The 12,845-nt window shown below is 35.5% G+C and overlaps 1 pseudogene; it reads left to right on the top strand.

Annotated features, from left to right (window-relative positions):
• Nucleotides 1–11,017: 11,017 nt before the first annotated feature.
• Nucleotides 11,018–12,534, top strand: LOC102987201 (tubulin alpha-1B chain-like; annotated as a pseudogene).
• Nucleotides 12,535–12,845: the final 311 nt, after the last annotated feature.

The following is a 12,845-nucleotide window of genomic DNA, read 5'->3' on the forward strand; positions in this document are numbered from 1 at the left end:
TTAAATTCTCTACAGACAGTGCACCTCATGAATTGCCTGCACTACAGATGGACTGCTCCTACTGCCTCATCTTTGACATGCCTCTACCAATCACAGTGAGTGTTCTAAGATTTAAGAATAATCCAGATGTTAAACTCACTACTTTCTTTAATGAATTTCTGATTGACGTCAGTATTTAATAACAGTGCAGTGTGTGAGAGGAACATCTCTGTTTGACATATTTTTATGTTTTATCAAACATGTCTGTTTGGTATTCAAGAAAAAAACACTGTTTTTCTTCTTGAATATCCTATTGACAGCATTAAATGGTATTCAACTTGCCTCTCAGGGAACAGATGTGTAGTATTTAGGTCAGGAAGATTTATCACAAGCTAGAAACATAGTAGTATTCTCACTTTTTGTATTTATAAACCTCACTTTGGATTTACAAGCTTTTTGTTTATCATAGTAGGTATCATAAAGTGCTCATTTTCCTCACTTAGTGTCTTCAGAGGATTCTAGTATTAACAAAAATCATAATAATTCTTTACATATCCATGTACTGTATAGCTTCCACAAACTTCAGAACATTTTTATGTACATATACATACAAACCAAACACACATATAGTTTCTTATTGTCATCACAGTTCAGTTATTATTATTTCCATTTTTTAACTGAGGAATCTGTGACTCAGAGAACATTAACAATTTGTTTGAGCTCATGTGTTTATTCATTCAACAAATATTTATTTATTTCTTATTCCATGCCAATTTCTACGTGAGGAAATGGGAATAAAACAAGGTCTATGCACAATTATTCCCCTTAAATGTTTTGAATTAATGTAATGGTGAAGCCTGAACTTGACCCAAGCTCTTGGCCTGTTACTCTTTCTATTTCGCATTGACCTGGTGAACCTCAATGAGCTTGAGAAAAGGTATGGGAAAATCCTTGCAAGAAGGTGTTCAAAGTAAAAAACATTATTGAGATTACATGTTTTATATGTTAACAGCTTCATACCTCTGACCTACTGGTTTCAAGCTCTTGACAACAGGCTGAATGCAATTCACTATATCTTCTTATTGGAGAATACAAGAGATCTGTGGGGAAAGCGAGATACACCTTTTTAAAAGCAGAGTATTAGAATGCATTCTAAAATCTGCTAAGGACTGTGCTTTATTCCTTCTGACAAGAACCCAAAGTAAAAGAAAAAATTCTGTTTAATGATTGTTTAAAATCATTATTGTCACAGAAGATGTAAAAGATTTTTTTTCTTAAAACAATTCTTTTCATTGTGAGATGATAACATTTATATTCTACTTGCTTCTAGAGGGAAAAAAAAGAGTACAATATTATATTTCTTATTGTGGGAAAACAATGGTGTCATTGTCTAATAAGTGGAAAAGATAGAAAATGGCCACGACATAATTATACTATAAGCCTTAAGAGCAAGTAGGAAGTAAGTGGGTTTTGTTTACTTGTTCAAAGTCCTTGCAAAGTAACTTCTTAAGTAGTTGATGTTCATAGTGTAAAGAATTTTTTTTTAGGTTAAAGAAACATGTTTTCTGGTTTTAACTTACCATCTCTTAAAAATGTGAGAAAAGAAAAATGAATTAGAAAAAAATGAAGAGTGAAATAAATCAAGATGTCACTGTTTACCAACTTTCTCTTTTAACAAATTGTAAGGTCGATGAACAAAACCTTTCTCCTATGACTTTCCTTTCCTTTCAAATTCTGCACTTTTGAAAGTAGATATATTTGTCTTCTGATATTATTTATATACCTTTCTTAGTGCCATAAAGGATTTTGAGTTTTCATTGTGCATTGTACCTAACCTCACACTCAGCATCTGCATAATTCAAGAAGGGTAATATGGGGGTGCAGCAGGATCTGATTTAGATTATCCAAAGCCTGTGAGATCTTCCTCACCATGGAGCCTCATTTATTGAATGGTTAATGATAATTACCTTGTCTTTGTCTCGGAAACATTGAGAGGAAATATAGCATATTGGGTAGAGTCAGTTAAATGTGAGATAGAATCTCGGCTCGTTGCTTTCTAAAAGTGCAGTAACAATATAGAATACAGTATTTGTGACTCAGCGTTTTTAATGGCTTTTTTTCTGAAACTTTAAAGTTCCCTCGACAAATTGTCTGGAAACTAGTAAATACTTGGACAATGATAGCTGTGTCGTTATCAGTATTAATACATAAAGATGAAATCAAATGATGGATGTGAAATACTGTTCACAAGTGTTCACGTGCAACTTAGAACTCTATTATTATTATTAATAATTAACTTTAAAAGATACATTAATCATAATTTTTTCAATAATCCACACATAATAGTTTCTTTTTTAGCTAAGGATAACAGAAGGAATCTCAGAGTTAAACATAGATAGCCAAGTGCCCCTAAGTCAACATGATTTTTCAGATTCTCCAAATTCCCACACTTTTGTCTTATTTGATTACATATAGCAAGTCCAGGAAAGAATAAAAATGTTGCTAAAATTAAATATAATTATATATGATTTCCCTGTTTTATACGACTAGCACCTATACTATCATAATGACAGAATGAATATTGAATTAAGTTTTTATTAGACTCAGTAACAGTTATTTTCATTAAGAATAGCATTTTTTAAATTATGGGTTGCCTAGATTCAAGGCATTCTTAACAATTTCTAAGCTTTACAAGAGTGAGGATCAATTGTAAAGTTGCCCTGTATTTAACATAGCTATGCCCTAAAAATCCTTGGTTCTACAAAGCATTTATTGAAATCAAGATGTGCTTTTTAAATCCATGTAGAGAGGAAGCTCTATTGATTCAGCTACTAGCAGGTGGGAAGCACAATGATTAGTGAGCAGAACCAGAATCTTACAGTGTTCAGAGAAAGAAAGAGAGAACACACATTGATAGCTCAGCTAAATGACTCATATTCCTGCTAACACCATGTAGAACACCAAGTAGAACTCTGTTGCTTCAGCATTTCTGGTAAAACACCCCATGACTATATTTATTTGAAGTATACTATTTTTTCCCGTGTGACAAAGTACAGTCTCCCACACAAGGTGTTCTTTCTTTTACTATATTATGTTCTACTATTTTAAAAAACATATTCAATTTATTTAACTTTAAAAAAAAAAAAAACAGTTCACCCATTTCTTTCATCCATCCCCAAATCTGCCTCTTGCAATCACAAATCTGTTCTCTGCATCTATGAGCTCATATTATTTTTGTGGGGTTTTTTTTTAGATTCCATGTGTAAAAGAGATAGTATGGTATTTGTCTTTCTCCGTCTGATTTATTTCACTTAGCATAATGCCCTGAACGTGCACAATGTCTTTATTCACTCATCTTTTGATGGACCCTTAGGTTGTTTCTTGACTGTTGTAATTAATGCTGCAATAAACATGGGAGTGAGATATCTTTTCAAATTAGCGTTTTTGTTTTCTTTGGATAGATACCCGGAAGTAGAACTGCTGGATCATAAGATAATAATATTTTTAAAATTTTGATAAACCTCCATACTGTTTTTCACAGTGGCTGAACCAATTTACATTCCTATCAGCAGTACACGAGTTCCCTTTTCTCCACGATCTCCCCAGCACATATTATTTCTTGCCATTTTGATAATAGTCATTTTAACAGGTATGAGGTGATATCTCATTGTGGTTGTGATTTGCATTTTCCTGATGATTGGTGATGTTGAGCATCTTTTCATGTGTCTCCTGGCCATCTGAATGTCTTCTTTGGAAGAATGTCTGTTCGGATCTTCTGCCCATTTTTTAATTGAATTGTTTGTTGTTTGTTTTTGTTATTGAGTTGTATGAGTTCTTTGTATATTTTTGATATTAGCCCCTTATCAGATATATGATTTGCAATTATTTTCTCCTATTCAGTAAGCTGTCTTTTTGTTTTTTAGATGGGTTCAATATACAGGTTCTTTACATCCTTGGTTAAAAGTATTCCTAGGAATTTATTCTTTTTATGCAATTGTAAATGGAATTGTTTTATTAATTTCTCTCTCTGATCACTGGTTAGCATTAAGAAAGAAAACAGATTTTTGCATATTGATTTTGTGTCTTGCAACTTTACTGAATTAATTTATTCATTCTAACAGTTTTTTTATGAATCCTTTAGAGTTTTCTTTAAGGATTATCATGTCATCTATAAATAATGACAGTTTTACTTCTTCCTTTCCAATTTGGATGACATTTATTTCTTTCTCTTGCCCAATTGCTCTAACTAGGACTTCCAATACTGTGTTGAATAAAAGTGGTAAGAGTTAGCATCCTTTTCTTGTTCCTGATCTTAGAAGAAAAGCTTTCAGCTTTTCACTATTAGTGACGTTAGCTGCTGGTTTGTCATATATGGTCTTTATAATGTTGAGGTATGTTTCCCTCTATACTCACTTTGTTGATTGAGAGTTTTTATCATAAATGAATGTTTGATTTTTGTCAGAAGCTTTTTCTGTATCTATTGAGATGATCATATGATTTTTATCCTTTAATTTTGTTAATGTGGTGTATAACATTGACTGATTTTTGGACGTTGAACCATCCTTGTATCTCCAGAGTAATCCCACTTGTTCATGGTGTATGAAACTTTTAATGTATTGTTGAGTTTTGTTTGCTAATAATTAGTTGATGATTTTTGTATCTATATTCATCAGGAATATTGGCCTGTAATTTCCTTTTTTGTGGCATCCTTGTCTGATTTTGGTATCAGAGTAATGCTGGCCTCATAAAATGTGTTTGGAAGAGGGCCCTGCTTCTATGTTTTCAAAAAGTTTGAGAGAAAGTGATATAAATTCTTCTTTGAAACTTTGATAGGATTCACCAGTGAAGCTTATGGTCCTGGATATTTGTTTGTTGGGAGGTTCTTATTACTGATTCAACCTCCTTGATAGTAATCAGTCTGTTCAGATTTTCTATTTCAGTCTTGGTAGGTTGTATATTTTTAGGAATTATTCCATTTCTTCCAGGTTGTCCAATTTATGGGTGTATAATTGTTCACAGTAGTCTCTTATGATCCTTTGTATTTCAGTGGTATCATTTTATTTAAAATTTTTACTGAAAAGGTAATACTCCATAAAACTGTAATAAAAATTTCACATGACTTTACATAGCCCACCTCTATCTGTGAAAATTTGCTTTCTCTCCTATTTTGAATATATCTACCTTCAAAGATAGTTTGAGATTACAATGCTTTGGAAATGATTACTTGGGCAATTCTCCTTCTGTGAAAATTATATTGAAAAAGAATTTGCACAGGAAATCTTACAAACTTAATCATCAATATTTTTAGAAAAAATAATAATGAAGGTATTATTTGGATGTCAATTCATAATTGCTCTATTTGGGGGAATATGTGCTGCACAGAAAAGAAAGATGTTTTCCTTCATGTTCTTTTCTCAAACACTAAATAGCTAAGGAAAGTCACTAATATAGTACCAATGAAAATAATGCAAGGAAATCATCTGATCACAGTAAAATCTCAAAACATTAGGCCTGAGTAGGAATGACATATACAAACCCACTGATCTTACCCTACAGAAAATTGATCTATTAAAACTTGAAAATGAACAGGATGGAAACATGACAGTAAATACAATACAAGGAGAATATCAGAGACCCAGTTAAGTATTTGGAGAGTGATCAGACATGTTTCAACCAGTGATGTCTAACTTTTTCAGAATTGTGCTAAAACTAGAAAATAATAGGTTTTGAGAAACTCCATATTGTAAGTAACCCATAAACATTTGGGCCTAGCCATCTTCACCCAAGGCTTAGAGTATGTAAGAAGAGGAATCTAGCATTTTTTTCCCTTCCCTGGTTGACATCTACATAAGTTGTTCACTCGCTAATCTGTCCCTTTTCATATCAGAGCAGAGAGAGATGGCAGTTTCAAGAGCAGGCCAAGGATGCATATGGGTTTACTGTGGATCAAATGGGTATCTGGAAAAGTAGCTGTGCTTGAGAAATCCTGCCTGTATACCATATAATAGGAATGTTTGCTGGGCAAGAAAATCCCTGAAGCATGTGCCCTGTGGGGAAGAGCTAAGGGAGAGTAAATGAGGTTGTGTCAAAGCAGGATCTCTCAGATGGAGGGTATTATGTGATGAATAGGCCTGCAGAGGTCTCATATACTTCAGAGACTGCAGATAACCAGCAGAAATTTAAAAAATGAAAAATTTATCAATATCAGTCACATACATAGCTGCAAATTAGAGAGAAAGAAATAAAATAGTGACTGGTTTGAGTGATACAGGTCCCATTTTCACCCTTCCACTTGTCCCAGCATGAAGGAGGAGCAAGGGCTTGAGGAGGGATGGAGTCTCATTCTTTATTAAAGTTTAGTAAATTAGTGTTCTATATCAAGATGCTGAAATACAAGAATGGGTTAAGTTGTGAAAACTGCAAACATCGCTGACTGCAAACATAAAACTGGCGTTTTATGTATGTCTGTTTGCTTGATTCCTGCCATATTCCCAAAATCCTTTCCAGAGAGTCCTATTAAAACTTAAAGCCTTATCTATATTAAGGAGAAATAAGAAAGTGATGTCTGCCCTCTTATTTGAGAGTGGTAAAAGAGAAAGAAGCAAAACTGAGGGCCTTGATGGTAACAGCAGAAGTTCAAGGGAGTGTCAGTGAATTTAGTTCATATAAAAACTCACCATGGAAATATTATACCTATTCATAGGACACAGACATGTGTTACATTTATATAGCAATCCTCAGACACAGGAATATTTCAAATCTTAGAAGATATAACAGAAAAAGGCAATGCCTAAGCAGAGGTATATGACATAAAATGACTGAAAGGCAGTTGGTAGAAAATTTAATTGGCCATCAATTATTTGAAATTATATTAAGAATTATTTCCATTAATATATTTAAATTGATCATGAAATTATCATCAACACTGGATTTACAAAGCTGTCATTTGGTTTGTTCAATCTTACTATAAAAATCAGTCTCTGCTTAACTCCATATAATTTCAAATTCCTGTAATCATAAAATGTTCTTTTCAGTATTTTAATAATTATTTTAATAATTATTTGACTCATATTTGTGTTACCACCTCTGTTGATTTTTATACATATTCTTTCCAATTATAAATCCTGCAAAGAGGCCTGAGTCAAGGGGGGAACAGTACAAACTAGTTTAATTTAATAAAATTTTATCTTCCTTTTCGAGTGAGAAAATTCAGAAATCCAAAAATAAAAATGAAGAATGGAGTTAAGTGATTGTGTCATTTGACGCTGATAATAAACATCCAATATGCCTCTAACAATTATTCTATCACTGTCATTTTTGTTTGGAACTTTTGAATTTTATTTTATTTATTTATTTTTACAGCAGGTTCTTATTAGTTATCTATTTTATACATATTAGTGTATACATGTCAGTCCCAATCTCCCAATTCATCCCACCACCACCGTCTATCATTGTCTTTAAAAGTTAAATATATAAATCCTCTGTTTCAAGATATCATGCTGAGCAAATATGTATTTTTTTCTATTCTCCTCAGATCCTTCAAAATATGAAATAGGAAATAAACCCTTCCCTAGGAAGAATACCATAAAGAAGCCAAAATATTTAAATACATTTTTACGTGATGGAGAGAGGATGGACAAAATATAATGGATTAAAACAGTAGAGAGAGAATAATTAAAGATAAGCCAAGGAGAGACCCAAAGTGGAATAATGAGATTTGTTGAGGAGACTACTAAGGATATTGGTATAGATGTATTACATGAAATTTCAGTTAAAACTACATAAAGTATTTTTATAAGTTAAAATTTTTATTTGAACACTTGAAACATCTTAAGATGCAACTTATCCCATTTTCTGCCTTTGAATTATGGTTCAAAAGTTATTAAATTTCATTATAATTGTAATTATAGAGAACTTAATGGAACACATAATTTAAATAGTACTTAACAGTAAAATTCTTTTGAGGTTTGGGGTGTTAAGTATAGAATGATATAGCATGCTATTTAGGAATACACATTCTGGAGCCAGATGGACATGGGCTGAAATCCAGCCCTCCTGCTCAATAGCTAAGAATTACTAGGAAAATAACTTAAACTTAGCCTTGGTTTATTTATCTGTGAAGCAGCGATAAAGATGGTACCTAGTTGGTAGCATATCTATCACCTATGAAGAGGTAACACAAATAAAGTGTCTAGTTAAAACAGCATCTGGCACATTCAATAAATGTTGGCTTTTTTGTTATTATATGTTACTTATACAAAGGGTCAACACTGCTTTATTTCTTCCTCCCATACTAATTAATATAGCGATATAGCTGTGAATAAATCTGATTCTTCACTTTACATTCTGGTAGAGCAGTCAAATATCTCTCTCCCAGGAATAAATAGAAGAAACACTTTCCAAATCCTAGCTGCAGGAATATGTACTATAGTTCCTAATTTGTTGTAAAGTTTCTGCATAGAAAACAGAAAAGAAAATCAAAATAAATCAAATTGTTTGTGAGTTGTGGGCTGCACCTGGAATTTCATAGACCAAAAGGAGTTCAGAAAGGAGAAGAGCCATGCTTAGACTACTTTATATAATTCTATCTTTTTCTGATAAGCAGTGTGCAACAGAATGAGTCCCAGATTTGATCTCCTTCTGACAAAGGGAAGGAATAAAACCCAGATTAGATAACACCAAGTGTTAGGCAAAGAAAGGTCAGATGAAGGCACAACAGAGTGAGTTTTTTTCTTCTTCGTTTTATTACTGTAGGCTATGTCTACAGACCACTCATTCTGTTTCTTGTGGACTTATGTATGTAAAGACATGCACTGGAGATGTGGTTCCATGTTTCAATTAAGATAAACTGATAGTGTTAGGCAATGCCACTTAACCCTTTCATTTAGATTGAAGATAATGCTTTATGAGATTATGTAAATGAAACTTCTCAACAAAGTAGGAAATAGGGATTTCTTTAGGGAAAATTTTGGTTCATTCAAATCAAGTTCATAATGGCCCCCTTGGGAAAGAGTCAAATAAAAAGTCTGTTAAAAATAGCTACCATAAGGGCTTCCCTTCGCTGGTGGCGCAGTGGTTGAGAGTCCGCCTGCCGATGCAGGGGACACGGGTTCGTGCCCCGGTCCGGGAAGTTCCCACATGCCGTGGAGCGGCTGGGCCCGTGAGCCATGGCCGCTGAGCTTGTGCATCCGGAGCCTGTGCTCTGCAACGGGAGAGGCCCGCGTACTGGAAAAAAAAAAAAAAAAAAAAAAGCTACCATATTTTGAAATTAATAGTTATTTTATCATTCAGATTATTCCTTTCTGGCATGCTATACATGTTACCTGATATGATGAACATTAAAAATTAGTTCAATTATGTAAAAATATAGTGAATAGATATATATTTCACATTTATCAAATATCCATACTTATTTAATTTAATGTTAGATGCCAAAATGCTTATGATGCAAAGCATTAAGCCCTACTTCCTCGCTTCCAAAAAGAGGTTGTTTAAGTGAGATGAACTAATAAGGTACTGGAAATGCAAGCAGTAATGCAAGCAGTAATTGCTAAGAGTTATTGAATTTGTTCTCCATAAGAACAAACCAAAGAATACTGTTAAAACAAGAAAGAGAATAAAAGAAAAGGGAAGAAATCTCAAGGAGCAGAGGTAGAAAGATATGTGGGATTCTTCTGAGGATATATGGAAATACAAGCACAGTGGGACAATAAAAAATAAAAATTAAGCCCATGCCTGGACTGTTTGTCAAAGAAAATGGACTTTTATGAGTTCATCTCTGATTAGCAGGTCAAATTATTATATGCAACCTCATGACTTGTTATAAATACCTAAAAAATTGAAAATATTTTAAATTATCCTCCACGTGGTGTTAAAGTATATGTTTTCACTGCCCTTTCTAGGTTACACACCTTTCTTAAATGCATAAAACCACATCACCTTCCTTCAAATTTCTACTTGATTCAACTCTTGGAAAACTTGTCAAACTAAATCCGCCTGGGTGCATTCACTTCAGATATTCTTTTACCTGTGTGTATCTTGACATATCAATAGGAGGATATGCATGTATCTGTCATTTACTTTTGCCCAGATTTATTTGTGCTGGAGCTAACTTCTGTATTACATTGCCCTGTGGGCAAGGATTATATCTTCTGATTCATTTTAACTCCTTGTGGCAATTTAATATTGAGTAATTTGTTTTCTATTAAGATGTATTTTGGTATGTTTTTGGATAGTGGTCTAAGATTTGAAGAGAATTAAGATTCGTAAAAGTTTTAGGTTCTAGGGGAGAGAGATTTATCTCAAAATCATCCTTATTTACAATAAAATACAAAGAGGTCTCAAAAATAGTTGATTAACATATGTGTTATATAATAAATATTTTCCTAGAGCCATATAGAAGTACAGATAGAAGGGGACTGTTCAGATCCACCCCAAAAATCTTGCATACATTTCTTCCACTGGTATTATTTACAGATTTGTTCAACAAACATTTATTGAGCACATGTGCTTCACTTGGGACACACTGATGGATAATTAAAGTTTTCTGTCCTAGAGGGGCTTACAGTTCAATAAAGCCAAGAAAGCTATAAGTAAATAATAGAAAATATTCAGCAAAATCATAGTTATTCCCAGAGTGCCATGGGAACACAGAAGAGAAACACTTAAGTTATACCTTTTATCATTTATCAGAAATTTCTTGAGCACCAAATATGTTCAAAGCCTTTTAGATAGATGGTGGGGATTCAATAGTAAATAAGTTTTCATAGAATTTATATTCTGGCAAATGGTAACAGCAAGTAAACAAGTTCTGTGTGTCATAGAAGTAGTACATGGAGAAGTATTGTACAGTAAAACAAGTCTCTTGGCCTGGTGTGAAGTCTGTCCCTTTCACTTGCTAACTGTTCAACATAGGGTAAGTTAATTAACATCCCAATACCTCAGTTTTCTCATCTCTAAAGTGGGGATAGTGTGTTACTTACCTCGACTCTTAGCTTGTCGAGGACTGTAACTGGGACCCGGTGTCTACTCCTGTTTCCTTCACCTGCTGACCCGTAGCCACCATGCGTGAGTGCATCTCCATCCATGTTGGCCAGGCTGGTGTCCAGATCGGCAGTGCCTGCTGGGAGCTCTACTGCCTGGAACACGGCATCCAGCCTGATGGCCAGATGCCAAGTGACAAGACTATTGGGGGAGGAGATGACTCCTTCACCACCTTCTTCAGTGAGACAGGTGCTGGCAAACATGTGCCCAGGGCAGTGTTTGTAGACCTGGAACCCGCGGTCATTGACGAAGTTCACACTGGCACCTACCGCCAGCTCTGCCACCCTGAGCAGCTCATCACAGGCAAGGAAGATGCTGCCAATAACTATGCCCGAGATCACTACACTATTGGCAATGAGATCATTGACCTCGTCTTGGACCGAATTTGGAAACTGGCTGACTAGTGCACAGGTCTTCAGGGCTTCTTGGTTTTCCACAGCTTTGGCAGGGGAACTGGTTCCGGGTTCACCTCCCTGCTGATGGAACGTCTCTCTGTCGATTATGGCAAGAAGTCCAAGCTGGAGTTCTCCATTTACCCAGCCCCTCAGGTTTCCACAGCTGTAGTTGAGCCCTACAACTCCATCCTCACTCTCTCTGTCGATTATGGCAAGAAGTCCAAGCTGGAGTTCTCCATTTACCCAGCCCCTCTGGTTTCCACAGCTGTAGTTGAGCCCTACAACTCCATCCTCACGACCCACACCACCCTGGAGCACTCTGATTGTGCCTTCATGGTAGACAATGAGGCTTTCTATGACATCTGTCATAGAAACCTTGATATTGAGTGCCCAACATGCACGAATATTTACTGCCTTATTAGCCAGATTGTGTCCTCCATCACTGCTTCCCTGAGCCCTGAATGTTGATTTGACAGAATTCCAGACCAACCTGGTGCCCTATCCTTGCATCCACTTCCTTCTGGCCACATATGCCCCTGTCATCTCTGCTGAGAAAGCTTACCATGAACAGCTTTCTGTAGCAGAGATCACCAATGCTTGGTTTGAGCCAGCCAACCAGATGGTGAAATGCCACCCTCGCCATGGTAAATACATGGCTTGCTGCCTGTTGTACCATGGCGATGTGGTTCTCAAAGATGTCAATGCTGCCATTGCCACCATCAAGACCAAGCGCAGCATCCAGTTTGTGGACTGGTGCCCCACTGGCTTCAAAGTTGGCATTAATTACCAGCCTCCCACTGTGGTACCTGGTGGAGACCTGGCCAAAATACAGCGAGCTGTGTGCATGCTGAGCAACACCACAGCCATTGCTGAGGCCTGGGCTCGCCTGGACCACAAGTTTGACATGAACAAAGGCACAAGCGTGCCTTTGTTCACTGGTACGTGGGTGAGGGCATGGAGGAAGGAGAGTTTTCTGAGGCCCGTGAGGATATGGCTGCCCTTGAGAAGGATTATGAGGAGGTTGGTGTGGATTCTGTTGAAGGAGAGGGAGAGGAAGAAGGAGAAGAGTACTAATTATGATTCCTTTCAGCCCTGCAGCATGTCATACACAGAACTTCAGCTTCAACATTAGCTGACAGGAGTAAATGCTTTCTGACTAGATTGTCTTCACTTTCAACTGTGATCATGTATTGCTTTTCCATGTGTACCTGTAAGATTTTTCTGTCATGTCTGAAAAGTAAAGGCTTTAAGAAAGAAAGAAAAAAAATAAAAAAAAATAAAGTGGGGATAATAACCATGCTTACCTTACAGCATTATTGTGAAAATTAAATACTTTAATATATGCAAAGTACTTAGAAAAGTATCTGGCACATGTTAGATACTATAGGTGTTTGATATTGTTATCGTACTTTGAAGCCACATTAAAGG

This window comes from Physeter macrocephalus, chromosome 8, assembly GCF_002837175.3.
Source record: "Physeter macrocephalus isolate SW-GA chromosome 8, ASM283717v5, whole genome shotgun sequence".
Lineage (NCBI taxonomy): Eukaryota > Metazoa > Chordata > Mammalia > Artiodactyla > Physeteridae > Physeter > Physeter macrocephalus.